The following is a 17667-nucleotide window of genomic DNA, read 5'->3' on the forward strand; positions in this document are numbered from 1 at the left end:
AATAACCACGTGTAACATTGTGAGCCACATCTCTTTTATAACCTCAAATCCCATAGCTAAAAATAGCTTGTAAGTAATGAAACCAGAATTATGGAAAATCAAAAAGATTTTCGTGCATAAAGTGTAAAAGAAAAAGAAATAAAGCAACACATATGTGGGAAATTGTGATGTCAATAAAGACACGAAACAATGGATCCCGGGCACGAATCTCTTCCTTCAAATTCAAGAGAGACCTTAAAGTGTTTGTGTGGTTTCTTGTTGAATTACGATCAGACACTTATTAAGAAGTGTTGAAAGGCATCTTTTAATAAAGCTAATTTGGGAGGCTTTCGCTTTAGTGCAGAATTCCTGATCTTGACATAAGACAGAAATCGACTGAAGTACTTGTGAGACCAATGTAGTCTGTTGAACAAGTAGGTGTGAAGAGAATTTAAGTGGCATGTTGAGAATACTTTTTAGGTGAAATCTCAAAAAAAAAATAGAAACTGGATTCCAAGGGAAGAAATGTTATGGGATTTAACAATTTCATAGGAATCACACAAAGAGAAAATTCAGAGATTTCAAGGTACGGCCCCATGGGTGAATTCGTTAATTCTTTAGGGAAAACTAGAGCAAATTTAATTTTTCACCGTCAATGCATAGTAGATATTGAATTGTGGGTTTCACTTAGCACGTAGTGGCACGAAGCTAAGATCACAAACACAGAAATTGTGTAACCATAAAGCTCAGTGGTAATTTCTGAGAGTCTCAAGGGTTACGTGTATGAGGCGAATAGGATGGAGAAAAGTATTGGAGATGGTGTAAAGAAACCAAAGTACCTCTACTATTAAAATAAGGACTGAGCAGAAAACTCTTATCTCATGTGAGAAGAGAGTAAGGTAGCTCATGATTAGAATAAATATAAAAGCCTAATTGGGAAGACAAGGTTTGTATATACCAAGTCAGTAAGGCTATTATTCAGAATCAGGTGAGGCTTTGGACAACATACAGCAGCATGCTTCTAGGGACAACTATTAAAAAAAATGAGAACAATAACTGCCCCATCGATTATCCACAAATGATAAAAAAAAATTAACGAACACAAACAAAAAAAATGTTTTTGGAGTTTTTGATTTAAAGAGAAAAACAAACAAAAATATTTTTGGAGTTTTTGAGTTAATGAAAGAAAAATAAAACAAACAAAAAAAAAATTGGAACCGAACCCGAAATAGACCGAACGCTCGGTTCATTTCGGTTAAAAAAAACTTTGAAAGAAAAAAAAAGCTTGAAAAATAAGAGAGACATAATTGAGAAATAAGGGTACAAGAAGTTTACAACCAAAGAAACTACCTTTGAGTGATAAGCGAAGATAAGAGAATAGGACCGAACCCGAGCGTTCGGTTCATTTCGGCACTCACGTGAACCGAACCCGAACGTTCGGTTCATTTCGCTTCCAACTTTTAATTTTGAGAAGTAGTTTTTGGTACTGACTCCGATTCCATCATACCTAGCCCTTGTAGAATTTTATTGAATCTTGCTTCAGGAAGAGCTTTGGTGAAGATGTCAGCCAGTTGATCAGTAGTTCGAACAAAATGAATCTCTACGTTGCCGTCTTCTACGTGATCTTTAATGAAGTGATACCTCAATGCAATGTGTTTGGTTTTGGAATGTTGCACTGGGTTATGACAGATCCTAATTGCACTTTCTGAGTCACAATATAGTGGGATCTTTTTCATATTGAGTCCATAATCCCAGAGTTGGCTTTGGATCCAAATCACTTGAGATGTGCAAGAAGCGGCGGCAATATATTCTGCTTCGGCTGTAGACAGTGAGACACATGTTTGTTTCTTAGATTGCCAGCTCACCAAATTTCCGTCGAGGAATTGACATCCTCCTGTAGTGCTTTTCTTGTCTAAACCACATCCTCCAAGGTCTGCATCTGAGTAGGCTTGAACAAAGAAACCTGAGTTTGATGGATACCAGAGACCAAGGGAGGTGGTTCGCTCCAGATACCGGAGTATGTTTTTCACTGCTAGAATGTGCGGTTCACGAGGATTCGCCTGAAACCTAGCACAATAACACACAAAAAACATTATATCGGGCCTGTTAGCTGTGAGGTACATCAGGGAACCAATCATTTGGCGGTATAGCGTAATATCGACTGTCGGTTTTTCCAAGGATGGTGTGAGCTTGGTGCCGAACGCCATTGGAACTTTGACCTTTGAATCTCCCATCATGCCGAATTTAGCAAGAAGAGTCTTTGTATATGCTTCCTAGTTGATAAAGATGCCTTCGGGTCCCTGTCTAATGTTTAAACCAAGAAAAAAGTTAATCGGACCCATTGAGCTCATTTCAAATTTAGTCTCCATCAGCTTTCTGAATTTAGCTGTCAAGCTAGGATTCGTTGAGCCAAAGATGATATCATCGACGTAGATTTGAACTATCATAAGGTGGTTACCTTCCTTCTTTCGAAAAACCGAACCTTGTTTGAATTTAGACATCTTTAAGAACTTAGTTAGTGTTTCATACCATGCCCTAGGTGCTTGTTTCAGACCATAAACTGCCTTGTCTAGAATTTAGACATCTTTGGAGAATAGGGAGGTTTGCTTTGCCTTCACTTGGGATCGGGTTAGGACCTTTTCAGATACATTACCCACTATCTGAGATACAGGATGATCTCTGGTCCATTTAGTGAGCGGAGGAAAGTTTGGATCATAGGATGGATCCAATTCGGCGTTGACCATTTCTTCCAACTCAGATTGACTATCGTCATCATAGAACATATCAGAATTCTCCCCCTCGACTGATGATGAATCATTTGGATTTTCAGGTTAGTTTGGACCTTCGGGTGCAACAGAACTCTCAGGTGTAGACGGGCTTGCGGGTGCTACTGGACTTTCGGGTGTAGCCGGGCTTTCGGGTGCTACAGGACTTTCGGGTGTAGCTGGGCTTTCGGGTGCTACAGGACTTACGGGTGTAGCCGGGCTTTCAGGTGCTACAGGATTTTCGGGTGTAGCTAGGCTTTCGGGTGCTACAGGACTTTCGGGTGTAGCTGGGCTTTCGGGTGCTACAGGGATAGAATTCTCCCCCTGAAAATGTGAGTCCGGTTGATTTGAAAAAAATTGATTCTCCCCCTCAACTAAAGTACCGTGCTGAGGAGGTTCATTTCGAACTTTTTCTCCTTCTCCCATTTGTTTGGTTGCATCTTCGACAATCTGCTTTAGATGATCAATTTTGTTGTCTGCCGCGCTGGCTTCCGAGAGAGTGGCTTTCTCAGGTTCATTGAACAGGTCTACAAACTGATCAAATAAATTAGCAATTGTGGCGGTGACATGACCTATTTGAGAGAAAATTTCTCCAATTGCTTCTTCAGTAGTCTTTAGTTTCGTGACGTAGCTGTCATCGAAAGTCACATAATAGTTTTCTTCAATCTTTCTAGAACGCTTATTTAAAACCCGGTATGCTTTTGAAGTAAGAGAATATCCCAGAAAAATTCCTTCGTCAGCTTTAACATCAAACTTGTTACAATGTTCTTTGGAGTTGAAGATGAAGCACCTTGAACCGAACACATGGAAGAATTTTACGTTCGGCTTCCTGTTATTGATGATCTCATAAGGAGTGAGAGAGAAACACTTGTTGAGATAAGACCTATTCTGCGTAAAACATGCTGCAGCAATAGCATCAGCCCAGAAATATAAGGGAAGAGAAGCAAAACTTAGCATAGTTCGGGCCGCCTCACACAAGGATCGGTTTCGCCTTTCGACAATACCATTCTGTTGAGGCGTATAAGGGGCTAAGAAGTTATGACTGGTTCCTTTTTCTGCCAAAAAGTCTTCGAATTCTTTGTTCTTGAATTCCAGTCCATTTTCGCTCCTAATGTTTCGAACGGCTTTTCTCAGTTGCACTTCAACCTACTTGATAAACATCTTTAGCTTAGGAGTAGCCTCAGATTTGTGCTTCAGAAAGAATACCCATGTAAAACATGAGAAATCATCAACAATAACAAGAATATACTTGCTACCGCCAATGCTTTCGATTGATGATGGACCGCATAAGTTGATGTGAAGCAACTCAAGTGGTTCAACAACTTTTGTGTTAATAATTGATGGGTGACTTTGACGACTTTGTTTCCCCATTTCGCATGCAGCACACAAGTGTTCTCGATCAAACTTGAGCAAGGGAAGACCCCAAACATGACCTCCGGTGACAAGCTTGTTGATGTCTTTGAAGTTGAGATGTGAGAGCCTTCGGTGCCACAACCAACTTTTCGTTAGAATGAGATTTAGACAAAAGACATATGGCAGGATTTCCTTTGATTGGTCTGAGATTCAGATGAAACATCTCGCCCTTTCGATCTGATTTGAGAATGACCTTGTTGGATTTCTTCTCTATAATCTCTGAACCTTCGTCGTCGAATGAAACTTTGAGACCGGTACCTCCCACCAGTTGAGATACACTGATGAGATTATACTGCAACCCTTCTACGTACGCCACCTTTCTTATTGTGAAGTCTCCATTAGTTATCATCCCATAACCTTTTATAGTTCCATAGGAGTTGTTACCAAACATGACATTGCCACCATTTTGAAGTGATCGAAACTCCCTTAGCTATTCCTTCCTTCCTGTCATGTGACGTGAGCAGCCACTGTCAATGTACCATTCTTTGTCAAACTGCTCGTCACTAATAACCCGCAAAAATTAAGCAGATTTAGGAACCCAAAGTTTCTTGGGTCCACGTGAGCCTTTCACAGGAACAGGAATAGTAAGAGAAACGTCAACAAGATATGTTCGTTTTACTAAGGTTGTTTCATCATTTCTTTTAATAGTAAACACTTTGATTTTGTTAGAATTAGCTACATGTGTTTTGGATTCAAATTCTGGTGTTTGGGCATTAGTCTGCTTTCGGTCTTCCTTGGCTGAGGAAATCTTCGTTTTTCCTTTCAAGTTCGTTGATGATCTTGAAATTTGTGTAGGAACTGAATTGGGTTTAGAAGAGGATTGAGAATGAGAAAAATTAGAGAAAGAGAGTTTAGAATGAGAGTTTTTCCTGACTTGAGGTTCGAAATGACCCTTTAGTTTATGGTCATTAGAGGGACCGAACCTGGACCTTCTGTAGCCGCTTGATGATGAGCCGAAGTAGGATTTTTGAGTGTTGTTGGTTGGTGGTCCGAAACTTGGTCTTTTATTATAAAAACTTGACGGGCTGAAATCAAGTCTTTGCCTGTTGTTATTTGGCGGACCGAAATTAGCTCTTCGGTTGCTGTTGCTTTCGGGACCGAACCTATCCTTTCGGTTCTGTTCTTCGTGTGGCCTGAAAGTCTTTCTCCATGACTTAGAATCTTTATCATGGTGAGAGAAGTGAGGATTTTGAGAGTGCCAAAATTGCTTTCGCTCTGAGAGATTTTTCTTGTATCTCAGGTTTCTCTACTGCTTTTGATTTTTCACTATTTTGGTTGTCTGTGGATATTAGCTTTTTGTTTCAGCTTCTTGGCAGCCGGTTCACTCTTCATAGATGAGGTTTCGCTTGTAGAGGTGACTTCTTCTATAGGAATTTATTTTGTGCCACTAGTACTTGGTACGTCAAAATTGGTAGGCTTATTCAGTGGTTCTGGCACATATCTTCCTTTGGTCTTCCAGGATGTTCGCTCCGACAGACCAACCGTTTCGTCTGCATTGTCTATAAGAGCTGACCAGAAAAACTCATCACAACCATCTGCATTATCTTCGTTCACAATGGCAGTGAGTTCAGCTGTTTGATGTTCGGTTACTCCTAAGACCTTATACACCTGATTGGGAGTAGTCCTAACTTTCTGAAACACAACAGCCTTTTCTTTAAGGACTGGGGACTTAGATTTGGACAAGCGAGCGAATTCAACAGAATTTTCAGAAATCAGGTTTTTATGGTTTTCGAGTTCGCTCTTGACAAATTCAGAACAATCGACTTCATCCTCTACAGAAATTTCACTCATATCATCGTCCTCATTAAGTTCAGATGCGTTTTCAACATCAATTTTGTTTTCTCAACTTAAATTGGTACTCAATGAGTCGAATTTTTGTATGGTTTCGGTCTTAAGTTTCAGCTTATCATTTTCATCCAAAAGATTTTTAAGCATGTCCTTATGATCTTTGGACTTTATAAAAGATTCTATTTTGTCCAGACCATACATATAAGTAGGATTCACATCATCGGAAGATACAACACTTTCACAGTTGTAAGCTTCAGCATCGATTTCATCCTCCTTAAACTCAAGGAAGGGTAGAATCATGCGGTGTATCTTCTGCCCTATTTCACAATTCAGATGCAGTTGAGTAATGTTAGCATAAAGCCTTTTAGCGATTAAACAAAAAACATTCCTTTGTTTTAACAATTTCAAGTTGTCCCTTTGCAAATAAATGTTTTCATTTGTAGACTTAATTAGCTCCAACTCCTTCTGCTCAATCCACATCCTTCGCTCCTCACTCTTGGATGACACCCTGCTTATTTGGTCAGTCGGATTAGAATTTGTGACCCGTGTTTGAGTTAAACAACTATCTAGATTTGAAATTCTTGAATTCAAGTTATTTAATTCCTTTTCATATGATTTTTGTGGAATTTTAAGCGAAATAAAAATAGATTGTACCTTCTTGATCAATTCATCAAGTTCACCGATCTGCACATTGAGAGGTTTTGCTGTGAAGCATAAGTCCTCTCGCTCCTTGGCCTCTTCATTTCCGCCATCAGTATTATATCCCCTAATCTGAGATACATCAGTCACCATCAGACATCTTCCACTGGTTTCACCATCTTTTGCAACATAAGCCTTTCCATGCGAAGGTTTTCTCACCTCATCATCTTCTGAGTCAGTCGACCACACCTATACACCACCGAACTCGTCATCCTCTGCCGAACCCTGCACAATAAGAGCATTCATAGAAGAATTAGTGCCAGCCTTCTTCCTTTTTATTTCTTCCAGTCTTTTCATAAGACTTGCTTCTTCATCCTTCTCTTCATCTTTCTCAGCCATCTTCTTCAACACGTAGTCCTTTGCGTAGTGATTCTTTCTCCGCGTAGTAGAACCAACTGACACCAGAGTCAGCTTCACCCTTAGCTTCCTTTTTCGACTCCTCAACCTTCAGTTCATCTTTTACTCTCTCGGAACTATAGCTTCCTTGCCAATTACGATTTTTTTTGGAAGGAAACTTTTTCTTGATAAACCTTCTCGGATTTGACACCATTAAAGCATAGTCTTCGGCTGTCAGATCGTGATCTCCCATATTAAGATCCTCTTCATCTTCTTCTACACTTTTGCCCTTGGACAGAAGCACCAGAGACCCCAGACTGGAAACCACGATTTTCTCTTGCAGCACTATCTTTTCTTGGGATTTTAGAATTCCCTCCAGTTTCGCCAGCGAGTACGATTTGAACTGCTCGTGAGCTTTAACTGTTGACACAACTGCTCTCCATTTGGATCTTAGACCATTCAGGAAAGTGACCTTCTGTTCAATAATCTTCCTTTCAATATCATGTTTGATCATCTTGCTGAGAAGATGATTGAAGCGATCAAACGTCTGTGTAACAGACTCATCAGGATTTTGCTTGAACTCTCCAAATTCAGACAGAAGCAAGGTCTGAATTGAGTGCTCCAGATCTTCATCTGTGGAATACAGCTCTCGCAGCCGATCCCAGATTTATTTAGCTATACTGCAGGAACTTACCAATCTAAACGTGTCAGATTGAAGAGCGAATCGAAATAGAATCCCAATGCCTTGATGTTGCACTGAAACTTCTCATTTTCGTCCTGAGCAACATCTTTCACATCTTTCAACAAATCATTATACTCCTTTTGAGTTTTAATAATTTTGGATGTTCCTGAATGAGCAAATGGTCCAGATACAATGGCTTCCCATATCAGATACCCATTATCTTCAGATCCAATGATATAGTCTTCGAAATGATGCGCCCAAACCTCGTAATCTTGAGTGTAGAGAATTGGAATCTTAGTTGTAGATCCTATACTGTCTGAGATGTTGATAGGATTGGATTGATAATTATCCATGCTTGATCGTTTAACCTGTTGCAAGATCAGACTTGTAATACGTAATATTAGGGCAAGATGAATAAATAATGAGATACATCAATTATGGAGTGACGGCTCAATAAATATCAGTAAATGCGGAATAAACCCTAATCACTTCTTTCACAGAAGAGATGTGTATGAATTACACAGCCTCCTGCTCTCATACCAATTGAAGAGTTAAGAAACTCTTTGATCGTTTAGATCTTTTAACAGGTTAATCACTAAAGCAAAAACAGTAGTATAAAACACAAGAATGAATCAGAATATGTCAAATGATTCAATTGATTCAATCCTCAGCAGAGCTCGACAAAGAACTTCCGCTGTAGAGGATATTAGGGTTACAAAGGATAAAGATCAAATCACTGAAAAATAACTTCCAAAATCTTACGTACTAAGATGCATGCAAGCACCAATAAATACAAAACTCTAGAAAATAACTCTCGGATGGACAGGCCCATACCGTAGACTAAATAGGCTAAATAGCGAGCCCAAGACGCAACACCTTTCAGACCTAACAATGAGAATCAAAGGTCTCTTTATATACCGGTCTTTGTAGGCTTGCGCGGGCCCGAAATTTCGGAGTTGTATTTGTGTTTGCAGGTCGCACCCCCACATGAGTTCATTGAACTTTTTCTACAAAATCCATGATTCGCACCCCCTTGCGCGCACATATGTGTCGGAGGAAAACTATGCATAGAGATATGTTTATAAACCCACTAAGAGTTTGGATATTTTACTATGTGGGACATATTCCCACAGACACCTTTTTGGTAACTTTATTTCTAAATACTAATCTATGAGCATCGATATCTCATTTACACATTTTCTGTTTCGGACACCACATATATCATTTCAAAGCTCTCACAGAGGAAAACATAACCCACTAAAGATTAATAAAAATGTACAATATATAGTGATATTCAAAAGTGTCCAAAGATTAATAAAAATACAAAATTTTTATTATAATTTCTAACAATCCCCCACATGAATGGAGATCGATCTTTGCATAAAATTTTTCCATATGAAATCTTCAATAGTTAAATCCTACATACGATAGGTAGGTGTTACCATTTGAACCCTCATTTGAGAACTATATGATGTGCACAAATTATACCTATCTAGTTTTAAATTTATAACCTAACAACCTTATACTAACTATGCACCTATAGGCAGTGTACCTAGTCAGACTATAGTATAGCTTGGGTAAGTTGGGTGTCGATTACAGGGAATGGTATTTAATTAATAAAATAATTACTAAAAGTTAAAATAAGAAAAACAACTAAAAGTGGGGGTTTTATCTGCTTTTACAAGTTCAGAAAAACTTAAGTACTCAAATAAAAACGATTGTAATCAATACACTAAAACAATTTCGTTTAGTTTCAAATCCACCTTTTTCCTATGGTCAGTTCTTATTTATGGATTAATGAAGTTGGTTACCAAGTTATTGTAATTAGCAATTCAAGTCTAAATTTACTAATATTTTCACCAATTCATGAACTACCTTGTATGGTCATACACAAGCAAAACACAAAATTAGTTATTAATTATAATTGGGCTATGTAAGATATATTAAACACAATTATGGTCACAATTATGTTCTCTGACATGGTTAAATTGTTACTTTTATCACTTAACTAAGATGTGGTCAATCCTAGCTCTAGCAATTTAATGGTCACTAAATCACTAGGTAAACAAGTTCATGTAATTTAATAGTAACTAAGCTACACTTAACTTGAATTAAAGCAACAAAGAGAAACACTTTAACATGCTAGGTAAGTTAATCAAACACAAGCTCCAAACCAAATTTTATAAATCCATAAACTAATAAACTAAACCATAGCTATTAGGGTTTCATCTAACTAAACGAAAGTAAAGAAGTTTAGCTACTCATAATCACAGCTGATGAACACATAATCATAAGGTAAACTAAGCTAAACATCATTAAACTAAGCAAACCGAATGTGTAGATGCGAATCCTTGCTCCAATCTCTTTATCCTTTGATCTCTAGTTGAATTCCACCATCAAAGGGGTCTTGGAAGGGTATTTTTTCGTTAATAGTCGCAGCCTTCAACCCTCTCTCCTCTGGAATCGACCTAATGTCTGAGATATATATAGTTACCAAGAATCTCGACACCACGATGTGGTAAAGGCACCACATCACGGTCCTCGTGTTTATCCCGTATTCTCCAAGCCAACGTCAAAAATCGCAAAGATTCCATTCACCACGTCGTGGTGGGATCACCATATCGTGGTGGTTGGAAATCCGACTTTTCTCAAAACACGAAAGTCGTCCGGAATTGTGTCTAGTTTTCAGATCATTTTGAATCACCTTAATCGGAGTTACAAGTCATGAGATATGGTCAAAATACTAACAATGGGTCAAGCTATCTAGCAACATCCTTCTTGTGTCTTCTTCTTGTCTAAGCTCGTATTTTCCTGCTTCCAGCTTCCATATTGCTTCCGAGCATATATTTTATGCTACATAACAGATATTAAACATAATAAGTACCTTTTGTTCTATAATAAGCATAAATATAGCATAAAATATTAAGATATGATGTAATATATATATGTAGATATGCACATATCAAAATACCCCACACTTATATTTTGCTTACCCTCAAGCAAAACTAATTTTTTAAGTCTAACCTTCATCACCAATATCACATAGAATGATCCAACTCAATCTCAGCCATTATGCTAAGACCTCAACGCATGCATTTGTGTCTAAAATTTTCCTAAGTAACCCCCCTCAATTTTAAACACTCATAATCCTAATAAACACGCGCTCACTTCTTTTGAACAATGCTCATTTTATGCAACCCTCCGAATCCATCCACAGAAGACTACCCTAACCTCAAGGTATTTTTGTAAAGCTACCCAAGCATACATAAACTAGAGAATTACAACTTTTAGAAGATACCACATCTTGGAGCTCTTGAATTCTTCTTTTCTTTAATATTTGATCTTTGATTTCTTTGAATTCGCCACCTTTTTTTGTAACTTTTGTATCTTCAACTTTGAGACTTAAAAATTTGTTCTTTGATCTTCATACTTTGATACTTTTATGCTCCAAAATTCTTCAGTTTCTTTACTTTTGGTAATTTCTCTCTTCTTTTTTTTACATGTGTCTCACTTTTTATATCACTCAAAAACCTACATGCTTAAGCACAGACGCTTAGCTTCAACCTTTATTGGTTAAGACATAGCTTCCTGGATACATTTCAAGTTTAGGCTGCTAAACATATTGCATCCCTCAAACTAAGCGATGTTGTGTTTTTGTCTCATGATTTCACTAGAATAAAGGAGGCCACAAATGCACTATAACGTATATCGGCTCAACTAAACATTTAAGCTCTTGTCGGATCATCCCAATGCAACACTAGCAACTAAAGTTTAAATTATTATTACTAGAACTAATTAGATTATTGTTTCAAACCTATTAAAAGTTTTTAAATTTACTACTTTTCTAGCAATTTACTTTTTCGACCCCCTACCCCACACTTATTACATATAATGCCCTCATTGTATGCTTACGCAAAACATCTAATTAAAAAGTGGGAGAAAAAGGAACAAACTCCCCTGGGATAGAAGATGCATCTCGAATCGTGTGTATGATCTCTAGCTTGCTCTAAAGTGTGGAAACAGAATTGGAAAGTAGAATGGCAGCCTCCTAATGTGATGATAAACTCCCCCACGACATAGGAAAGTGTCAACCATGTCGTGGCAGTCGGGACATTACTTCAGCATGGCGTAAAAATAAAATTTGATGGTGTGGAAACAACTCATCCACACCATGGAATTCAATGTAGAATTGGAAATGCCACTCTTGAACACTTACTGAAAGTACGGGATCAGACTCGAAAAGCACCACCTCGTGGCGGAATTCACCACCACGTGGTGGCTCAAACAGATTATTTTTCTAGTATTCTGACTGTGACAACACGACGTGGTGGGGATTACCACGACGTGTTGGTCTTGAAATTGCAATAATCGGTGCCAGAATGAGCTAATTTCTAGAATATATATATATATATATATATATATATATATATATATATATATATGTGGCACCAATGAATGTATGAAGCTGTTAGGCATGACTCCTCAATTATTGATGCAAACAAACACCTGAAAAATTGCTCAAATCTCGTTTCCCTCATCGTTTTCTAATCTTTCTCTATAGAGAACCTTCTTTTGTCAATAATACCCTCACTCGGACTATAAATATAATACTTCGAAAGCTTCTTGTGAATGCAAATGTGTCGGATCGAATGAAATTAAAGAACCATTCATGAAAAAAATGTGTTGAACCACTGCCACGACATGTTGATGATGTCCACGTCGTGTTGTCTTATTTTCAGTAAATATGCTTTAAAATGCGTTTCTCTTCATTATGTGGGAACCCCACACTTATTCAAAAACTTGTTCTTCTATTATGATCTTCAAAAATCACATGGCTTCTTCAAATTAAGCTCATTCACTGCTTCACTTTTGTTTAACGTCATAAAAATCGGGTTGCCTCCCGACAAACGCTTCTTTTTAAGGAGTCATGAGTCGGACTCCTTCCCAGTCTACGTTGCATCGGGTGGAAGTGTAACCTCCCCATTCTCCATCATCTTGAGCCTTGTTCATTTGTAAGCAACCCGTCTGTTGAATGCCTTTATTGAACTTTCTTGCATTGTTGGGTTGGCATCTTCTTTATGTTTCCGCTTGGGTTCTCTCCTCATTCTCGTGTCTTTAGCTTTTGTCTTGTCTCTTTCCAGGTTTTTCTTGTCAAAATGAGACTCATCACTCTATACTTATTTTTTTTCAATCACCTCTATTACTGGATTTAGTAGTCTTGTAAAAGCAAACACCTCAAACATCATTGGCCTTGACACTAGAGGTTTTGAATAATTCACTTCTTTTTCCAATTGCTCTGCGGGTAAACGCTCCTCCCATTCCTCCCACTCTTCTTCCTTCACGCGTTCAAATTCATCATGCTTAAGGAACTTCGTGTTTTCTTGTTTCACCAAATTTTCATTGGCACGGGATGGGAAAGGAAGAGGTGGTCGATATGGCTCAATAAAAGAAAAATCATAATCTTCTTTTATTGCCCACGACATGGCACTATTGTCTCCACATCGTGGCGACTGGGCAGCTTCACGATACTCTTCTTCTTCTTCTTTCTTTTTTACTTCAAGTGACTGATTAGACTCCTCTTCAAGTTCCTTCATATGCACCAATTCATCTTCTTCTATTGTACCAACAACCATAACTTGATCCGTACGGATTGACTCAACTTTTCTTGAAAGTAAATCCCATAGATTTTCTTGTAAAAGTTTTGTTAATTGCCCAACTTGTGTTTGGATGCTCAAAATAGATTCTTGTTGAACTTTAAGCGTTGCATCATTTGCATCATGTCTTTTTTTCACTAGCTTCCATGAATCTGAATAGCATCGACTCGAGAGCATATATTTTCTCTAAATGGACTTGCTCAATTTGGTAGAGATCATGCTTAAGTTCTTGAATTTCTTCAACATCTTGTTCCCTCTTGTACTCCACCTCACAATCCTTAGTATAACGGGGTCCCGCACAAGCTCCGCATCTATCATGAATTGATCCACCAATTTTTGTGATCTTTTCTTCCATTGCGTCGAGCTTTCAAATTACTGCGCTGATAGTATCTTGACCTCCATATTTACTTGAATTCCCTCTAGTGAAATCCTCCTTTGAGCTATAATACTCTCTTGAATGCTTAGCGAATTCTTCAATCAAAACTTTATTTGTTGTCGGATTCTTCTTTGTCATGGGCCCTTGCGAGTCTAAAAGTTGATGAGTGCCCACATTGACTCCATAATAAAATATCGAGATTTCTTGTTGCACATTGAATTCATGTTGAGGGAAATGTCGTAACAATCTCTTGTAACGTTCCCAAAATTCGTATAATGACTCCCCTTCTAATTGTTGAAAATACTGGATATTTCTCTTAAGCTTTGCCACTTTTGAAGGAGGGGTAAACTGGTTGATGAACTCAGTCTTAAAATCAGTCCATGTCGTGATTGCTACAAAGGGAGGTGATTTTAACCATTCTTTTGCTTCACCCTTCAACGTGACTGGTAAAAGTCGAAGCATCACCGCATCTTCACTCACGTTTGGTGCAATAAAATAATGTGAAATCTCTACTACCTCTTCTATATGCTCATAAGCGTCCTTGTGCTCCTTCCCATAAAAAGGTACTCCCCTTAACATATTAATAATGTGCCCCGGAAGTTCAAACTTTGCAGTGGTTGGGATTTTTGGTGGATCAAGACCCCATCTTTTTTCGTTCCTCATATATCTCTTGTACTCTTCCATTGACATGGCCGTAATGTCCCCCATATTTCCTGCTAAAAAAACTAAAAAAAATACGCATAAAAAGGAACAAAAACTAAAACTAAAAACTTCCTGGAATGTGACCACGACGTGGCCAAGGTTCCCATGTCGTGGTTGATGTTCAGACAAAAAAATAAAATAAACTAAATGCTGAAAAATAATTTTTTGCGGTTTTAAACCCACAAAAAGGATCGAATAACTAAAATTAATTAAATTAGAAATCAAATAATCCGTTCCCCGGCAATGGCGCCAAAAACATGATGTGCACAAATTATACCTATCTAGTTTTAAATTTATAAGCTAACAAACTTATACTAACTATGCACCTATAGGCAATGTACCTAGTCAAACTATAGTATAGCTTGGGTAAGTCGAGTGTCGATCACAGGGAACGGTATTTAATTAATAAAATAATTACTAAAAGCTAAACTAAGAAAAACAACTAAAAGTGGGGATTTTATCTGATTTTACAAGTTCAGAAAAACTTAAGTACTCAAATAAAAACGATTGTAATCAATACACTAAAACAATTTCGTTTAGTTTCGAATCCACCTTTTTCCTATGGTTAGTTCTTATTTATGGATTAATGAAGTTGGTTACCAAATTATTGTAATTAGCAATTCAAGTCTAAATTTACTAATATTTTCACCAATTCATGAACTACCTTGTATGGTCATACACAAGCAAAACACAAAATTAGTTATTAATTATAATTGGGCTATGTAAGATTTATTAAACACAATTATGGTCACAATTATGCTCTCTAACACAGTTAAATTGTTAATTTTATCACTTAACTAAGATGTGGTCAATCCTAGCTCTAGCAATTTAATGGTCACTAAATCACTAGGTAAACAATTTCATGTAATTTAATAGTCACTAAGCTACACTTAACTTGAATTAAAGCAACAAAGAGAAACACTTTAACATGCTAGGTAAGTTAATCAAACACAAGCTCCAAACCAAATTTTATAAATCCATAAACTAATAAACTAAACCATAACTATTAGGGTTTCATCTAACTAAACGAAAGTAAAGAAGTTTAGCTACCCATAATCACAGCTTATAAACACATAATCATAAGGTAAACTAAGCTAAACATCATTAAACTAAGCAAACTGAATGTGTAGATGCGAATCCTTGCTCCAATCTCTTTATCCTTTGATCTCTAGTTGAATTCCGCCATCAAAGGGGTCTTGGAAGGGTATTTTTTCGTTAATAGTCGCAGCCTTCAACCCTCTCTCCTCTGGAATCGACCTAATGTCTGAGATATATATAGTTACCAAGAATCTCGACAACATGACGTGGTAAAGGCACCACGTCGTGGTCCTCGTGTTTATCTCGTATTCCCCAAGCCAGCGTCAAAAATCGCAAATATTCCATTCACCACGTTGTGGTGGGATCACCACGTCGTGGTTGTTGGAAATCCGACTTTTCTCAAAACACGAAAGTCATCCGAAATTGTGTCTAGTCTTTCAGATCATTTTGAATCACCTTAATCAGAGTTACGAGTCATAAGATATAGTCAAAATACTAACAAGGGGTCAAGCTGTCTAGCAACATCCTTCTTGTGTCTTCTTCTTGTCTAAGCTCGTATGTTCCTGCTTCCAGCTTCCATATTGCTTCTGAGCATGTATTTTATGCTACATAACAGATATTAAACATAATAAGTACCTTTTGTTCTATAATAAGCATAAATATAGCATAAAATATTAAGATATGATGTAAAATATATGTGTAGATATGGACATATCACTATACTTAGTCTCGCACTAGTAAGTAGACATGATATCCTTGAATTTAGTTGCCATTTATGTAAAAGATAGTATAATTCACACAAGACTCTTCATGACAAGGTCATACCTTATAGTTGTGTTCGTTATGGTCATGAAACACTCGCATGGTTCTATAATAGCTTTTAGGAACTGTACCCGCGAAAATTCCCTTCAAAGCAACCCCACATATCTGTAACACCCCATTTATTAAGTAAATAAATAGATAAAATTAATATGAATAGTAGCCCTAAAATCCATAACATTTAGTGGATTGTTGGTTTTGGGGAGCCAAATGTTATAACTTGGATTATTTGGGGGTTTAAGTGTAAAATGGAGATTTATTTTGTGAAGATTTTTAGAAGTCAGGGGGTGTTTGTTATCTTTTGGACTTAATATGTAAGGATTTTTGTAAGCAGAGGCTAAAGAGTAAATTCTGGACCTAAGTTGAAAAGGTTTTGTAGAGGAGGGGCCATTTGGCAACATAAAGACTTCAGTTGAAAGGATTTTGGATGGATGAGGTTAAAAGGGTAAATTAAGGATCCGTTTTGAAAGAAAATAGAGAAAGACAAACCATTTCTGTCGTTATGGGATAATGCTTATGGGGCTCAGGGTTTATAACTCGTCACCCGGTCCAATCCCTAACCCTAGGTATGTGCAACTGCCACCCTCCTTCTTCATACTTCCGGCGTCGTCACCCTTATACCTCCACTCCCTCCGATGTCAAGGTCGCAAACCACCAGGACGATGCCACCACAGTGGATTCCGACGAAACGGAAAGCATTGAAGACCGACATCTTGAAGATTGGGTGAACGGTAATCATAGCCGATGTTGTCGTTTTTCTGATGGAGGCGCGACCACTGCAGTTGAAGACGAAGACCATTGAACGTGCCACTGTTTTGTCGTACGGTGAAACCATGAACGGCGAAGTCGACGTTCATCCAGGCAGTGGAAGTCGAGCTTGCAGGGGCCACTTGTTGTTGATTCCGGTGGTGGATAATAGCCACCTCCCTGCCGCCGTCACCGTCCTCCTCCAAGGTTGAAGATCAGCTGTGGTGTGAGTTCTAGCTCGTATATGTGTCGGTCTTTCAGTGGTTGACATGTCATGTTGGCCGGTAACGGAGAAGAACCTCCATGGCCGCTAGCTATGGTGGTTGTCGCCGTTAGCCATTTCCATCTCGTGCCATCGTCGCCGTCGTACACCACTAGGTGCATGGTGGTGTTATTGTTTCGGGCATGCGTGTGTGTATCTTTGGGTGTGTTATAGTCAAGGTTATGTGGGTATGTGTTTGTTTGGCCGGAATTCGAAAGAGAATCCACCACTACCACCTTGAGGTGGTAGCTAGCACCTCCGACCACTGCATGCCGCCATAGGCCGGCTATATATGTGTGTGTTATTTGGATATTGCGATGTAAAATATATTGTACGACAAGAATAATCAAGGAAAAAGCCATAACCACCACCATGAGGTAGTGGCTGCCTCCCTCTACCGCCACCAG

Source organism: Lactuca serriola, chromosome 8, assembly GCF_051521515.1.
Source record: "Lactuca serriola cultivar US96UC23 chromosome 8, Lser_US96UC23_V15, whole genome shotgun sequence".
Taxonomy (NCBI): Eukaryota; Viridiplantae; Streptophyta; class Magnoliopsida; order Asterales; family Asteraceae; genus Lactuca; species Lactuca serriola.